The following is a 13,664-nucleotide window of genomic DNA, read 5'->3' as shown; positions in this document are numbered from 1 at the left end:
AGGTACGTGGTTAGGGTTAATCGTCAGCATCGTGTTAGGGGTTAGTAGTGGCAAAGGCACTCCTAAACAGGCCGACTAAGCGTTCAAATTGACCTCCCCACCAAGGGGCACGGCTCAAGTTAAACTGCCACTTGATGGAAAGGTCAGCCAGGTAATCATTGAGACACGGCCCGTGTCAGGCTGCAACCAAACAGCGCTAGATATGCCTTGTTTTCAGTTCCAGGTTTTGATTGATAGTAAATCGGGCCAGCGAAGTCTACGCCAATTACTTGGAATGGCGCAGACCCTTGTGTCCGTGTGCTTGGAAGGTTTCCTGGGGGTGGCGCCAGATATGCTTGTGCTCTAAATCTCTTACAACCCCAGCAGGCACTCCTCACTTTCTTGACCAAACGGCGCAATCTGGGAATCCAATAGTCGTCGCGTACCTTTGCCATTGTCAGGGACACACCCCCATGTAAAGTCAATAGGTGTGCTTGTCGTACAATTCCGTTCGTAAAGGGATGACTGTCTGGCAGGTAGATTGGAAACTCTCCTTCAATTCGCCCTCTACATTCAAGGATATTTTCGTTGTTTAGCTGCAGATTCAGTTGTAGCTGCTCTTCCTTGAACTGGCTCTTCTTGACATTCTAGTTGTGCTCGTTTAATCCACCAAAGTCTCTGTTGTTCAATCTCACTTGCGACTAGTGGGCCGTCTTGCCGAACCCCTGCTTTCGTCCTGCAGTTCCGGATAAATCGCCGAATCCATGCACAAATTCGCAGAATCTTGTGAACTTCGTAAGCATCAAGTAGTCGGTCGAAGTCATCACGGACGTGAGTTGTCATTGCGAAGATGCTTCGAGTCACCTTTAACTCAGCGTTAGATTCCTCGTTGGGCTCTAAGATCTTGTCCGATGGCCAACTAGTTTCTTCGCTCAACCAACTCGGGCCATGGTTCCATAGTTGATTATGTTCGACACTTCCGCCACGGCTACCCAGATCCGCGGGGTTCTCACTGGTCGGCACGTAATGCCACTTGACCTCCTGATGCTCCTGTATTTTGCGCACCCTGTTCGCAACGAACTGCCGGTACTCCCCGTGCCCGTGAATCCAGAAGAGTGCCACAGTCGAGTCAAGCCAACAGTGTACTGACACTGGGAATAGATTGATAGCTAACCGGACGTTAGTCACCAGATTGATCGCCATGTGACCGGCCACTAACTCAAGCCGGGAATGGTTAAATTTCGCTTTGCTAACCGAGACTTTGAGCAGACGAGTCCTTGCGATGTCCCATTCTCCTGTCGGACGACCGCGTAGACAACAGCGCTAACCCCTTTTATGCTAGCATCTCCAAATGCGTGCAATACGATTTCTAAGATTGGTTGATGATGTGGTGCCAGAGTTCGCTCAACTTCAACGTATCTAGGAAGTTTGGAAACCCAGTCGATCCATTGTTTTCTCAGCTCTGCTGGGAGTTCACCGTCCCAGGCTATGTTGCTTTCACACATCTCACGGTAAATAAATTTCCCTTGCAGGGTCGTTGGCGAGGCCAGACCGAGGGGGTCATAGATCTTTGCTAGTTGAGAAAGAGCGCCTCGTTTTGTGGTGATAGTTTCATCTTTGTGCAGCCCAACCTTCAGGGTGTCTTTATCCTTGTCCCAAGGTAGTCCTAAAAGCTTTGTGCCCGGTCGGCTCGTCCCTAACTGCTGCTTAGCATAGGTCAATTCATCGTCTGCTGCTGAACTACCGCTGGCTTCAAGTTCTCTGGCATTTGAGTGCCATTTATGAAGCGTAAAAGAGGCGTCTTGGAAAACTTCGATGGACGTGTCTTTCTTTTCTTGCACAATGTCAATTGATGCACCGCCAACCATTAGGTCGTCCACGTACAGCCCTTCGCGAATCTCTTTAACGATTTCAGGGTACTGGCGTTCCCACAGTTCTAAATGTTGGTCGAGGACTCCCGCGAGAAGAAAAGGCGATGAAGTTAGCCCAAACAAGGCTCTTGTGAAACGGTATACTTGGGTTTCGGTACAGCCAGGTGGTGTCCAATGGAACCTCAATGAATCTCTCTCTTCCTCCTTTATTCTAATCTGCAAAAACGCTTTCTGGAGGTCCCCTGTCAACAGGATCGGGTGGAAACGTGATCTTATCAGGATGTTCCATAGCATGTTTTGAAGTGATGGTCCTGGATTCAAGCAGTCGTTTAAGGAGGGATGCTTCACATCTTCTCGTGCAGATGCATCATAGACCACCCGCAACTTTGTACTTTCTGCCTCTTTCTTGGACACTCCTTTATGTGGGATGTAGTATTCTTTGCCTTTGGGTACTGTGGGTGCTCTTTCAATCACTCCGCTTTCGAGCTGTTCTTGAAGGATGCTGTGGTACTCGTCATAATTCCCCTCTCGCTCAAGCCGTTTGACAAGTTGCCGTAACCTTCTCTGACTGCCTACTTCATTTGTTGGTAGTTCCGGATGGTTGGCCTTCCAAGGCAACGCTGTTCATACCAACCAGCCTCGTTTCGTTGTAGTTGCTCCTTGAATTCCTGATATACAGTTCCTTGGTCATTCTCTGGCTTGTCAGCAAGTCCTAGCACATCCAAAGAGCACAGCTGCTCATAGTCTGTACTGACTGATCGGGTTAGCAGAAGGGGACTGGTCACATCTTCCCTACCAGGCGACATTAGCACCCAACCCAAGCGAGTACGTTCAGCAATGGGTTGCCCAGGTTTCCCAACTCGCGGTGCAGTTGTTGTCTTGATGCTGGCATACTCATTAACTCCGAGAACTACATGTATTGGAAGGTGTGGTTTGTCATCAGGATCATCTATTCTTACTCCCTTCAAATGGCTGTACTTGCTTAACAACTCTTCATACCGAGGATTATCAATTTCCATCAGTTGTGGCTTATGGACCTTGGATAGTTCGACTTCCATTGTGAATTGACAATCAGCTCCTTTGATAGTTGCAGGGTAGATTTCAACTCTGGTTGTTGTTGATCCCAGCATCATTTCAATCCGTTTTGTTTGGATCTCCCTCGGTTTCTTGTTCAAAGCATCTATAAGTTTGGCTGAGGCATAGCAACTCCCTGAGCCGGTGTCAAGTAGAGCTCTTGTTTTTATACCATCAACTTCAATGACCACCACTGGATAAATAACTTGGTTGTCTTCTGCTCTATGGGCTGACATGAACCCCTCAGGTTTCTTTGGATTTTCACAGATTGAGGTGTGATGTCGTCTACCACAGTCGTGACAGGTCACAGTACTTTTGCATTCCGCTGCTCGGTGGGAGGCTCCAGTACAGTTGAAACACAGTTTTTTACTTGCTAGTATTTTTCTGCGCTCCTCTGATGTTTTAACTGTTGGGCAGCTTGTTGATTTATGATCAGTAGCATTGCAATATACACACACACGTTGTGCCCCAGTCCCTTGGCGAGTGTGGTAAGTCCGACCCATTCTGTCTCGTCTTCGATCCTTGTCTTCGGAGTTGGAGTTCTCAGTGATCGGGTTTCTTCTTGCCCACAGTCGAAGGGCCTCTGTAAGTTGTACAAAATCCCAATTTTCCCAGTCTTGGTCTGTGCGAACGAGATCTCCTCTGATAGCTGGTAATTTATCTGAAGTCATTGCCACTGCTCCATCTACTTGAGAAAGTTTATTCATGGTCTGGAGTGATTGCACATTGTATGTTAGTTTCTCACAGAACTCATGAATCTTCCTTGCATTGGCTGTGTGAACTGGGGGAAGCTCTAATATTTCCTTCACATAAGCTTTAACAATCTCCCGTTCCTTCCCGTACTTCTCTTTAAGGATGGTTACCGCTCTATCATAACCCTCTGCTGAGTATGGCAGCGCTTCTACAGTTTTTCTCACTTTGTCTTCTAACAGTTCCCTCAAGTATGAGAATTTAGTAATCGCTGGCAAACTGGATTTGTTAATTGACTCCGTAAATTGACCCCAGAATCTGTTCCAATCAGTAAGTGACGCGTTAAATTTAGTGATGACTAATTTAGGTAGTTTCGCTTGAACATTTGTTGCTTCGCTATGAGATTGGGGAGAACTGTCTTGATTTCTCTCAGGTTTTGACTTGAACATAGCTTTGGTCTCTTGCAACTTGACCTCGAATTGGATCTGCTCTTCTCTCTCGTGTGTTTTACGCTCTGTCTTTCGATTATTTAGCCAATCTTTCAAGGTTTCTACGCTTTGATCACCCTTTGCAATATGCGTATCAATATTATCATTCCACGCATCTAATTCTTCGTCCCCAGTTTTCCCTGATATTTTGTACGCTTCGATTTCAATACGCAATTGATCTATTTCATTTATCACAGTTCTCAGTGTATTTTTATGCCTTTCTATCGCTTCCACATGCCCCTTTTCCACAATAGACGCTGTTCTATTCGCTGTTAAGTTTAATTGAGCGAGTTTTGTCTTTAATTTCTCTTCAGCGACCTCCATAGTCGACAAATTTCGCCCCGAAGGCGAATGTTTATGCTCGAGTTCGAATTAGACGAACGATAAATAGTCCCAAAATTCGCTGTTTAAGTGTACTCACCAAGCTCTAAAATCCCGTCGGAAGGTGCCAAGTGTTGGGGATTATCGCCTCCAAGTAAAAGTATCCACAACAATCACAAAAGAATGAATAACCAGAGAGGTGCTGAAATCACCTAACGCTCGCCTGCACTGTTTGTCTAGAATAAGGCTAAACTCTGTATGAAAGGTATCTGTATGAAGCACAAATTACCGATCTTTTCATTACAAATTACAAGGCTAAAATCCGCGTTGGAAGGTAATATTAAGCACAAACTTCAGATATTAGTTGTGACCTCAGAATTACTGCCAAAACTGTCCTCGGAATTACATTAGTTTTATTTGTGACCAATATTTCTTCCGTTTCTCGCAATCCGCGCACGTGATATCAACAGGTAAGTTAACGGACCAGGCAAAAGTCCCTGCTTTAAGCCGGGTGCACACACAACGATTTTACGGTAGTTGGTCCATTCAGGTTTAGACATATAGGCAGCCCTTGCCCAGACATGTTTTCCTTCTCGCGGCGCTCGCGCCTCGCGCGTGTATAGATCGCCAGTCGCCACATTTTGATGAAAACATCCATCTAGACAAGCTAGACAGGAATCGGCAGACTATTAAAAATCTTCGTGTGTGCGCCTAGCTTTATGAAATAAACAAGATTGGATTTTTATATCTACACAAAAAAGGATTATGCATCAAACAACGAAAAAGTATGTACATAAAACTTATAGGTAGTTCAAAGGGTCCTGTCTACAATTTAACTGGCTTTAATAATATATTTGCATGATGTGTATCTATATAAATAATATGCAAATATATGTCACATGCGTTGCCATTTGCCTTTGCATTCCGAGCCTATCGGCTTTCTACTTATAAATACTTATGTGCTAAAGCTTGTAATTGCGAATTATCTGACAATATTCTTTAAACTTTAACGTTGGACTATGTTTTATATATATTCACTCCCTGAATGATTTCAATATTTAATAAGCGATTGAATTTTGATACGGCATGTCACAACACAATCTCAATTAATTTATAATTGTACATGTACAATGCAAACAAATGGTAGCATACAGGTGAAAATATTTGAAAGTTTCTCATTTGGCTTAGGGTTGTACAAATACTTTCGTTAAATATGATTCAGCTACAACTTTGAACTAAAAAAAAACAGGGCTACACAATAGCCCTGAAAATCGTAATGAGCGTGATAGCTCTGGATAACTCTAACATTAACCTTATCATGATGCTAATAAGCTTAACATTTGCCTTATCATTTGATAATTTTGAGCAAAGCTCTCTTTATTATTGTATAAATGTGTACCAAATGGCACTGAATAGTCACAATGCATATCGATGACTTATATTTATGATGATTCCTCTGATGTAAAGCCATAATATTTAAAAAATATAGCATCTTAACATTGACCTTATCATTATGCTAACAAGACGCCTGTTCTGGCGTTAACTCCGGCGCACGTGCCAGTCTTTAATATAGAGCTTCTGAACATAAACAATACAGTTCATATTCGCATTTAGATGCCTTACGAAGCTAAATGTTCGATCGCGAAATTCAGCAGCACATCGTACTTTAAAAAGTATAGAAGTTCAATTGTTCGAAAATGTAAACAAACCGCATGATACATTCGCTTTGTCTCACACTTAGCCTTTGGAATTCGCGCTTATATATTATATCTTCAATCCTGTGCAAACTACGACGTGTCAACGCGCCCATACACGACCACATCATCTTGTTAAACCCACTTAAACGGCGAAATAGCAGCGATATTATTAAAATAGGACCAGAATCTACATGTATTAAATATATTCTTACTCCAATTCAATCTAAACTTAATCGAAGAGCATGAAAACAACGGTTTATTTGTTCCTCTTGAAGGAATTGCCGTATCATGCGAGCGAAATCGAATCGCGCATCGGAAAATTAGCCAAAGCTCTGCACCACAACTCTTAGGAGATAAGACTGGGACGTAGATAAATACAGTCACATACACACTTTAATTACTAGAATGTTTCCCGCCATTTCAGACTTGCGACGACGAAAAATAAAAAAAAACAACAAAAAAAAAAAACAACAAAACAAAACCGAGGCGAATTTTCAACTCCGTCGCTGACGCCGGAGTAATTAGCTTAACATTCACCTTATCATTTGATAATTTTGAACAAAATTCCCATTATTTTTGTGTAAATATGTGCTAATTGTCACCATATAGTCACAAGACATATCGATGAGCTATATTTATGATGAATCTTCTGATGCAAAGCCATAATATTTAAAAAATATAACATCTTAACATTGACCTTATCATTATGCTAATTAGCTTAACATTCACCTTATCATTTGATAATTTTGAGCAAAACTCTCTTTATTATTGTATAAATGTGTACCAAATGGCACTAAATAGTCACAATGCATATTGATGACTTATATTGATAATGATTCCTCTGATGTAAAGCCAAAGTATAGAAAAAATATAGCATTTTAACATTGACCTTATCATTATATTTTGTTGTATAATTTTCACTCCCCCCTGGTAAATGGTTCTTTTGCAACAAATAGACTCCTTAAGTAGATAAGTTGAAAATAATGGGAAAATAAAAGTGGCATCTTAACATTCTACTTATCATGTAGTGTGGACGCGGACAGGGACGGGGACGGGGACGGGGACGCGGACGCGGACGCCAAGACTATAGCAATAGCTCTCTTGCACTAAAGTGCAGGCGAGCTAAAAATGATTATATTTGTCTCGATGTCACAGATTGTAATTTCACAGATGTTTCACAAATCACTATATTTTTCTAGCTTGCTCCGCATGGTCGTGACGTCATCTGACGTCACCTGATAAAGCCCCTGGGAGCTAATTCCGGACAATTGATGTGAAATAATACAGTTTATCTTTTATATTTATCAAGTTTATCAAGTACAGAAATACTTATTCCATTGATTTTGCGTTTTTTAGAATGCATGCCATTTGCCTGTGTTTGTGCTTGTGAAACTAATGCGTTTTGGCAAACACAACAAGGCATCGGTAACTGGCCCATAACAAAGAGAAAAACCTGCAGTATTTTCCTTCTAAGTTAATCCTTGTAATTAATATGAAATGTCTACCGTGTAGCCTAACAACATATCAAAAGGACAAGGTAAAACTCCATTCAAGTTTGTGAAAACTTGTTCTTCAGCAACATCGATTTGACCTGTCACTCCTCGAATCCTATTTATTTAGTTTTTCTCGTTTCAAAAAGGTTTATCTACACCAATTCCTGATAAAAAGGTGCAGCTCCAACTCCTTTTATAAAATACGCGACAATGAAGCAAGTCCATTAGATAAATTCGCACAAATCGTTGTTTTACTGCAAAAATTGACTATTTTCCTAGCCTTTTCTATACTAAAAGAAGCCATGACACGGTCTCTCGCTTCGCGCATGCGGATAACACTGAGCTATATAATAATTCCTGGAGGACCGGCTCCTGTCAAAAAAGTGAAGCAAAAAGCATGGCAGATTTTTTCGTGCTGACGCCAGATATGGTCCCACTGGGCAATGGTAATGACCACTGACACGGCTCAATATTGAGCCCACACCAGTGATTTTTTCCCCCGGTTACTTTCTGTCAGTGAACAACTGAACAACGTGTTGGATTCGTTGTTTTGTGAACGATTGAACGTGTGTTTTACTTTTATGTTTTATAAACAATCCTGCCGCAACGGACATTAAGTAAATACTAAAATCACAAGGAATCGGGACAATTTTAAAGCTAAAGAGGTATTTACAAAGTTTTCTATAATATTTTGTTAAGATATTTTCATTATTTTTGATTGTATTTGCTTGTGCAAATCCTTGAGATGTAACTGCTGCGATTGTTTTCGATCAGTAAAGAAACAACGTTGTTCATCTAGTAGTAGGCGAGAAATTTATTTAAGAATTGTTAGAAATACACGTCGCTTATCAGCCTTAATACCTGATCACAAATGAAAAACGAAAGCACAGTATAAATCCATTTGAAAACATGCGAAAATCTGTCGTTTACTTTTGATTGTCGTGTACTTCCCGATTCTCTAAATCGTTTTTGTTTTTATAGGCCTAGTCAAAGAAATCTAAAAACGGCTAAAGTGGTAATGATATTTGAATTGATCTTAAGCTAGTTTGGGTGACAGGCATGTAAATATTATGGTTTTTCCATCATATTATGTATTTAAGTATTTCAGTTAATTATTAACTTAATCTAAACTAAAACTGTAGACAGTTAGGCCTGGTTTATACAGCGTGCTATAAGCGCACCGAACTAATTACTTAGCCAATTTTAGTTTATTGGCTCGATAATAGCACGCTGTATAAATCAAAATTGGTTCGCTGTGAAAATTAAGTTCGCTTGTCACCGTGCGGCTCGTACTTCAAAGGCGTGCGGAACGCTAATAGCACGGTTGAGCACGCTGTTGATTTATAGGATCGTGCTAACAGCAGACCAAACTATAAGATAATTGCAGATAATTTATTATAATGTACGAAATATTTAATTTTTTCCCAAGATGCAACAGGGAGTCGCATTTCTCTGAATAAAATGGCGGACAATAAATCCAAAGGATGCTCCGTGTGTGGAGAATATACAAAATATACTTGCCTAGATTGTGGGAAACCAATATGCAACAGAAGTTTAGAGTGTAGCATTCCAGCAGAGGAGAGCCTACAGATAGAATTTGTGAGTGTTTCGTACTGTAGAGATTGCAATAGAAAGCCCAATGTTCATGAATCTAGTGGTATTTGTAGTAGAGGCGAAAAATCGGAGGAACGCAGCGTATCTCCTTCAGAATTGTCGGAAACAAATAATTACGATAGTGACCTGGAGCATGATGACGGTGAAAGTGATGTTATGGGCGAAATTATGAATGCTGCACTTAGGGGGAAAAAACGAAAAAGAGGGAAAAAATGTGAATGGAAAGACGAGGATTTGGATGATTTTGTGGACATTATTACTAACGACGAGAACCATAAACGAAAGCTTATTTTTCAAAATACTAAAACCAAAACAAATAAATCAAATTATGAAAGTATCCAGAAGGAATTAAAGAAGCGTGCAGGAGAGAGGAATTCTGTATTTGAGAAAACTGTCACACAAATGCAAAATAAATTCAAGAAACTTGTAAGTGAATGCAAACAGGCCAACATGATACTTAAAACAGCCACTGGAATTAGCAACTATAAGGACAAAAAGAACTACTCAAAGTGGTTTGATATGTTGTTTCCTTTGATAAAGTCGCGTGAAAGTTGTCAACCCGAACAGGCTTTGGAGCCAAGTGCTGGGCATACAGATCCCATAACATCAGATAAAGAGAGTGGGACCAGTTTACTTGACGATCCTGAGGAAAGTGACTCCAAGAATTCAGATGAAAAGTTGTTCGTTCCAAAAATTCCAACACGAAAAAAATAAAAAGGGAGATAACAAACTGATAGAAAAAACTACTGAAGTACTTCAAACTGTTCAGTCACTGTTGCAAAATCAACAAACCTCTAGTTTTTTAGAATTCATGGAGAAAGAGAATGCTCGTGCACGAGCTCATGAATTAGAAATGCTAAAATTGTTGATTCCATCAGCCCAGCCACAGGCACCACAACATTTTGAACATAGTCACCCAAATCCAATGGCCAATTTACCAGACAGACCAATGACTAGGAGTCCCATCCCACAAAGCTGGCCATCATATGTTCCTGCAAGCACATCATCTCAAGTTACATTACCATTTGGAAATCATGGTTCCCAAGAAAATTATAGATTAACTCAGTTAAATTCAGTTCCAGTTAGTTCTGCCAATATTTCTAACTATCCACATGGATTAAACCAGTCTGATGGTCTAAATAATCATGCTGGATTATTTTGAACCTTGAAGGTTTTTTCATCAGAAAAGTTATTATATTGTTGACATTTTGTTTCATACATTGCTTGTTGGGAGATTTTGACATTTTGTTTCATACATTGCTTGTTGGGAGATTTTGACATTTTGTTGGGAGATTTCTGGCCTATAGTTCTAGCCAGTTTATATGTAATTACCTTCAAGATAATTTCTTTTGCCACCTTATTTGTAAACTTGTATAAATAGGAAATTTATTTAAATTAAAAAACAAGAGAATATGTATGTATGCAAGAGAAAATGCCCTCTTTCTTTTATACCATTTACAGACTGAGGTGGTAAATTTGATGGTAGTTCTGTACATCTGCTTTTTTGTGAAAGAAATGTTACATTATTGGACTAGTGAGGTTACACCTATTACTATATTTTTTGTTAATATTCAATTTTCCTAAATATTTAATATGAAGTTAATTTAGAAAAAGGTGTTCAATCATTTGCCCATTTTTTAGAAAGTTCTATTTGCCAAACTACTCTTCTTAGCTGAAATTTTATTTGTCTTTTTAAAACTATTCTTGCACATGCTAATTATAAATGAGGGAATTTATACAAATATTAATTCGTTCAGTTAAAGTTACTGAACATTAATACCAGGTTCATTACAAGACCTCATGCCGTGTGGAATGAAGGAGTCTATTTTATAAACAAAAAATGTTTCAAACTAAACAACAACACCAGTTTTTTTTTCCTTCCAAAACGTTTTAGTTAAGGCATCTCTGATAAGTGTTGCAGATTTTGTTGTACTCTTCATTGGATGAGACCTTGTCATATGCAACAAATTCCTGATAATGTGTCGTGGTCTCAATTGCTTTGTTGCAGGATTCACTGTAAGATCTAAACTTTTGGGGATTGTTTCGCCTTTGTCAATGCATATATTGTGCAAGATAATACATGCCAGAGTTTTTACTTTCATTGTGTCATTGTTGCTGTCACATTTTCTATGGAGTACTCTCCACCTTGACTTGAGCATTCCATATGCACTTTCCACAACCATCCTTGCTCGACTGAGCCTATAATTAAAATAACGTTGCTTTTCTGATAAAACAGCATTGGTGTATGGCTTCTGAATGCAAGGCAAGTGAGGAAATGCTGAATCAGCAAGAATAATGAAAGGAACTTGAATATCTTCTATAAGTTTAGTATATGCTGGTAGAATATTGTTTTCCATTATCTTTTTATGGAGATTAGTTGATCTGAATATGATAGAGTCATGATTGCTTCCAGGGCAGCCAACACTTGCCCAGATAAATTGCATTTTTGCATCAACCATTCCCATGAGTACAATGGAAAAAAAGTTCTTAAAATTGTGATATTCTTTAGCAGATTCTGGTCCACCACTCGGCATTTTAATTGGGATATGACAACCATCTAATGCAGAGAATGCCAAGGGAAATTGCCACAACTGTTCCATATCCAATGCACTGTCTTTAAATTGGTCTAGTGTTGAGGGGAACTTATCTGAGACAGTTTCCTTCCAGAGACGTTTTACGATTGCTTGCGAAACCTCTATTGTTATATTGCACACTGTTGTAACACCAAAGCCTGTCATTTCAGAAATTGTGTAGTAATAGTCCCCACGAGAAAGCCTGTACAAGGCAATTCCCAATCTGCATGCTGGTGAAATTGGTTCCTCAATAAAGCTTTTATGTTGAATATCACCCTTTATTTTTTCTAAAATGAAAATAAAAGTTTCTCTGCTTATCCGGAATGTTTTTTTAAAACGTTTTTCTGAATACGTATTCCAAACAGACTGCCACCAACCTGTTCGTCGCGGCTTTCGTCTGCAATTTCGTATCCTGGGAATTGTAGTCGCGATTTTTGTTGATGATAAAACTAATGATATCAGTGCCAAAACAGTCAACAACAGTTGTTGGCGCTTTAAAAGTAAATACACCATGTTTTGTATGTTTTGCTTCCTCTTCCAATTCGCTTTTAATGTTTTAAAAATTATAAAATCTCGTATCTGTGATCTTCTATGAGACGCCATACTGACAAATTGTCTATTGGCCGGCTCAAGCCACTGAATGGCTCAAGCATATTTTACGTATAAATCGGACTGCGTTCTATCAGCGTGCTCTGAACGTTCTAATAGAAAAATTGGTTTGGTGCGCTTATAGCACGCTGTATAAACCAGGCCTTAGTTACAAGCTTATGCCATATGCTTCGCCTGATGCCTCTCTGGGCAAGTCAAGTAATAAGGAATACACAAATGGTATTGTCCTTGTCTATAGGTTTAAATCAGGTGAATCCCTCATAGTCCTCAAGAGGCCAATATATTTTTCCCTTGCTTCATGTTGTGAACTTCCAGGCTAACTAAATATAATAAACATGTGTTGTATGTGGGGTTTGTTGAGTACTTTTGTTTGGCTACAATGCACCTTTCTAGTATTTCACAACATATATATTATTTGTCTCCACCAAATTATGTTCTATGCAGAAGCATTTCTGTATTCTGAGTCATTTTCATTATCACATATTTGCAGAACCATGCAATCTCTGATGAACTAGCTGTGTTGATAATGTGTTTGAAAAGAAAGGTATCACAAAATACTGATGGATTATTTTGTTAAGAACTATAATTAACATTGACTTTTAGAAATTTGATTTTAAAATTATTAACAATTAATTATGAATAATATAAATGTAAAAATAGTAAATAACAACAATAATTCATTTTGCAACATTAAATGTGCAGTCTCTGCAATTTTTCAAAACATATGTCAGGCCAAGACGTTCGGCCTGACAGTTTCTTGCCAGGTGGCCCACTTTCCCACACTTGAAGCATTTTTTTTCTACAAAATACATACAACAATTATTGTAACTGGTTTTATTTTATATCTCATAAATACTAGTATTAATCATGCAATAGTTTGTGACTTTTCCTATTGGTTGCAAGATATATGACTTTGTTTATCAGTGGAAGAGTTGTTATATGGTATAACAGCACAATATTTCTTACTTTTGTGGTGATCCCTGTTAAATTCTGAAATAAATCAATATTCTAATTGTAATTAATAAAAGCAAATACATTTGACAGGTGAAATGTTTCCTATTTCCCCTCAATACTTGTGCTTTGTGATATCAAAAAACTTTGAAAACACATACTTCTTTTGCATGTGGCAGCTCTATGGCCCCTTTGGCCACAGTTGTAACATTTTCCTAAATAAAAATAATTATGGTCAATAATTTTATTCCTGATGATTTGTTATAAGGGAGCAATAAATTTTAAATGGTTTACCTTGGAATTG

At 39.1% G+C, this 13,664-nt stretch overlaps 1 pseudogene; it reads right to left on the bottom strand.

Annotated features, from left to right (window-relative positions):
- Positions 1–552: 552 nt before the first annotated feature.
- LOC114526516 lies at positions 553–2,469 on the bottom strand (annotated as a pseudogene).
- Positions 2,470–13,664: the final 11,195 nt, after the last annotated feature.

This window comes from Dendronephthya gigantea, unplaced genomic scaffold, assembly GCF_004324835.1.
Source record: "Dendronephthya gigantea isolate DGI-Jeju-01 unplaced genomic scaffold, DenGig_1.0 000039F, whole genome shotgun sequence".
NCBI lineage: Eukaryota > Metazoa > Cnidaria > Anthozoa > Malacalcyonacea > Nephtheidae > Dendronephthya > Dendronephthya gigantea.
Note: the sequence above shows the minus strand (reverse complement) of the source record. Positions and strands in the feature narration are given on the sequence as shown.